Here is a 5,121-nt window from a genome sequence, read left to right on the forward strand (position 1 = left end):
CCAAATTAGCCAGATAAGTGTAAGATTGGTGGGAGGCTTTCCATGTATATGCAACAGTCCTAATTAAGTAACCACTTTTTTTAAATATTTTTCTTAGACACCAATAGGTCAATCAATTCTAAATTGGATTGGGCTTTTGGTTCTTCACTACAGATTACAAGGTTGCAACCATCTTGATGTGTATTCATGATACAACCCTATAGGAAGGGTTGTGATGATTCATGAAGATCACCATACGTATCAATGAAAGACACCACGTGATTATCTTATAATTTTTTGATTTGAGGGTCTCACCTCTTCTTATTCTAGGACAATCTTTCAACATAATATCCATTATGCTAGGGTAACCTTATTTCAAGATAATCTTAGATTAATTCTGATTCTAATAAAATAAATTTTATTAGATTTCATGAATATCTCATATTTAAATAAAATAATTTTTATTTATTAGGGTTTCTTATTTTATATCTCATATGAAAAATATAACCCTAATGATTTAGGTATTTAATTTTGAACAACAACTTATTCAAATGATCATCATGTCATAGCTAAATCCTAATCATTTTTCATATATACAAAGGGATTTATTGATTTTAGGGTTTCATCTCTTCTAATCCTAGGATAATCTTTTAACATAATATCTATTATATCAGGACAACTTTATATCAAGATGATCTTAGATTAACCCTAAACCTTCAATCTAGCTTTGATACCACTTAAAAGATTTCTTAGGTTTCTCGGATGACTTTTAATTAATCTCATTAATTACAATAAAACTTTACATGATATTTAATTAATCTCATTAATCAAGTAGGATTGGTAAAGATGATATTAGATCTACTCTAATCATCATGCATAGTGGAATAAAAAAAAATTAAACTACCCAACCTATCATTTGAGAGAGAAAATCCAATATTAATATAAAACATCCCGATCTAAATATAAGAAAGGAATAGCATAATAAGAAAAAAAAAATTCTATTATACCTTTGTGTGGATAGAAAATCTCTACAAGTGATGATCGTGGATTTGTTCATTTTCTCATAGCCACGCAAGTGCCGGACCTCTATGGGTATCCACATGGAGTAGAGGGCTAATCAGCAACCAACTAGCTCTCCGAGGTGCTAGCTCCCTTGTGAAACCTCTGCTTGATGGAAGATCCTTCTCAACTACTTGAGAAAATCAGCAGGACAAGAGCTTCTTCAATACCTCTTTGCTGAAATCTAATTTTCAACAAACAAGAGAGAGGAGAGAGATGCTTAGGAGTGGAGGAGAAGGAGAGGAATAGATGGGGCGGTAGCCTGGGGCCTTGGGAGAAGAATCTAGGGTGTGGAAACTCCCTTTATCAATCTTAAGAGCTTGGCCACTTATTTATAGGTTCAAAACCCTATGTAGCACCCTCAAGTTTTCATGAAAATTAATCACATGAAAAGACTCCTTGATGGCTGGGACTCTAAGAGAAAGATCCCCAGTGTATCGCACCTTCTTATTAAGCCAAAAACATACCATGTAGGGTTAGGCAGCTAGGGTTTCATAAAACCCTAGTGTTGGTGCCCCACACTTGCACCATTTGACCTCTTATGTGGCGCCTAGGGTTTCATTCAAGAAACCTTAGGGCATGGGCCCTGATGATTGGTCCATGACCAAGTCAAAATAGGTTATTTGATGCATCCAAACTCTTTTGATTGCATATGACCTTGACCAAATTCAATTAAACCTAAATCTCAATTTGATTCAACTTGAATTCAGCCACAATTAATTTGATCTAATCAAATTTAAAACGTGCAACATTTGCACATTAGTCCTTCTCAAATTTTGCTAACCTTTAGCAATTAAATTCTTGCAATTTATAACAATTATAAATTAATCCAACTATCAATTTTATTGATAATTCAAATTAAATCCATTTGATCAGTCTCAAACTCCTTATGTGTGTGATCCACTAGATTCTATTCTGTTTGATAGTGAGTCATATTGCGATCTCCATCACAACATCATTAAAACTCCTTTTAATAGATTAGAATACTTTCAATTTTTTCTATCAAAGAATTAACTACTACAGAAAGGATCTATGACAACATTTACTACTGCAGCGGTTTGAAAATTGCTGCCATAAAATCTACGATAGTGGTTATACATAACTGCTGTCATAGTTTTGACCTATAGCAGTAGTTATTCGTAACTACTACCACAGATTACATATAGCAATAGTTATTGTATAACCACTGCCATAGATCAAAATCTATGGCAATGATTACACATAACCGCTGCCATAAGTTCAACCTATTGCAGTGATTATGTGTAACTGCGACTATATCTCAAATCAATGATAGCTGTTATTTATAACTACTACCATATCTTGCAACTATGACAACGGTTATACTAACCACTGTAATAGACCTATAGCAGCGATTTTGTTTAACTGCTGCTATATAGGCAGAATATAATTTTTTTATATTTTTTTTGAATATAATATAAATTTAAAATTTAAAATCTATCTTCATCATTCATTATCTAAATAATTATTATTAGAGTATCGTGATAAAAGATCGCCTAGATCCGATAGTCCTAGCTATGTCGATCAATAAAATTTAATTTCGACGGTCATGAATGATCACATAATGATCTGATAGATAAAGATCATCGATGGATCTAAAAATTTACAACGATGATATTTGTGATATTTATAGTATACTATCAAAATTTTACTTCAATCGGATATCATTATATGATCAATTTAGCACATGATGATTTCTACTGTTAAATGAAAAATGAGTGATCAAAAGGCCAAACTACATTCGATTAAGGTAACTTTTTGGATCAATGATATTTGCTATTATTTTAATTATTTAAATGATGATGATCATAAAATCCAAACTGCATGTATATGAACCATCGAAGAATGGATACTGAAGTTGCAAGAGAAGAAGGAGCTAACTCGTGTTGTTTCAATCAAAAAATGGATACTGAAGTTGCACAAAATATCAATTAGAATCTAAAAAGTACCATTTTAATTATTAGTCAAGAACCAAATAAATCTTATCCTTCAAATATGAGCTTATTCTTCTCTTACAACTTCAGTATCCATTTCTCGATCGAAACAAATACGAGCTAGCTCCTTCTCTTGCAACTTCAGTATCCATTCTTCAATGGTTCATATATACGTAGTTTAGATTTTATGATCACTACTGTTCAAATGATTAAAGTGGTAGCAAAGATCATTTATCTAAAAAATCATCTTAATCGGATGCAGTTTGGCCTTTTGATCATTCATTTTTCATTTAACGGTCAAAATCATCGCATGTTAAATTGACCATGATAATGATATCCAATTGAAGTAAAATTTTGATAATATACTATAAATATCACTGATATCATCATTATAAATTTTTAGATCTATTGGTGGTCTCTATCTATCAGATCATTATGCGATCCTTCGTGACCGTCGAAATCAAATTTTATTGATTAATATAACTAGGCCTATCGGATCGAGGCAATCTTTTGTCATAACACTAACAATAATTATTTAAATAATAAATGGTGAAGATGAATTTTAAATTTTAAATTTATACCATATTCAGAGAAAAATATGAAGAAAAAATTATATTTAGGCTCTATAACCATGGCTGAGTAATAACCACTGCTATAGATATATTGTAGCAGTTTCTAAAATCGCTGCCATAGATATACGGTAGCAGTTACCACAACCGCTACTAAATGTCTGTTGCAGCGGTTGATAATTGCTGCCATTGATCTATAGCAGCGATTTTAAAAACCACTGCCATAGGTTTGAAATTTTTTTCCTCTCGCACCGTCTTCTTCATTTCGTGCTTCCCTCTCTCTCTCCTCTCTACTCGAACCCTATGCCCCTCCCACCGTCGGCCCGCCTGCCGCTATACCCCCTCACTCTAGCATCACCGTCGGCCCGGCCTGCCCCGCCGCCTGCTCCGACCCCCTTGGCCCCACCTCCCTCGGCCCTAACCCCCTTTGGCCGCCACCCTCCTCCCTCAGCGCCGCCCCCTCCCTCAGCCCCGGCCCCCATTAGCCCTGCACCTCACCTCCCTTGACCCTGACCCCCTTTGGCCCCCGCCCTCCACCTTTTAGCACTGCCCCCTCCCTCGGCCCCAATCCCGACCCCCTTTAGCCACTGCCCTCCTCCCTTTAGCACTGCCCCCCTCCCTCTAGCACCGCCCTCCTCTCTCGACCCATCATCGTAGGCACATCTTCCTCCCACTAGCACATTTAAGCCTCCACCGATAGTCACATCTCTGGCACATACTCCACCCATCGATCTAGCTCTACCGGCATCCATGTCGCACAATCTCAGTGAGAGTAGATTTTCATTGTGTCAATTATTTATTTATTTATTTTTTGTATAGTTATTGCATACTCTTATATATTCGCAATGTATTTTCATTGCAGATGCATCATCTAGTATGATATGTTGTGATCCCACATGCATGCCACATGTGTGGAACCACCAGCATCAGGTCATGATGGAGTACGATCCGAGGGGAGGTCAGTAGGGGAGAGCGTGCAGGAGATGTATTTCTTTTTTGGAGTACTTGTGAGGCGATCCAACATCATTCTCGTACTATCCATAGACTTGATGGACCCTCAGGTCAGGAACCGGGTATGGAAGGAGATTTGGATAAGTGTATCTTAATTATATATATGTATGTGATATGTTTACACTATATTTGATTAGAATAATTTTATAACTGACTTCTGATAACTTTGTGCATAGGTGGTATGACTTTTTAGATCGTGAGAGGGCTCGAGATGTCCGACTGTAGAAGATTGGAGAGTTGTACTAGAACTACAAGGTCAAACTCCATAAAGGGTGGCTAGAGCACCATAGGGACACTGAGGAGGAGCTTGTTCCTTGGATTCAGGACTATCCCCTGAGTCAGTGGGAAGGGATGGTCAAGCATTGGAGGAGCCAGGACTTTCAGATTTAATTTATAACTTATAAATTTTTTATTATATTGACAATTGTATTTGATTTTAACTTATGTGATTTAAATACTTTTGAGGCTGTATCTCGTCAGAACTGGACTGCTCAGGAGTACACGCACACTCTCGATCATGAGTCTATGGCCAGTCCTGTGCATAGAGAGAT

Source organism: Elaeis guineensis, chromosome 13 (genome assembly GCF_000442705.2).
Source record: "Elaeis guineensis isolate ETL-2024a chromosome 13, EG11, whole genome shotgun sequence".
In the NCBI taxonomy this organism is placed as follows: Eukaryota; Viridiplantae; Streptophyta; class Magnoliopsida; order Arecales; family Arecaceae; genus Elaeis; species Elaeis guineensis.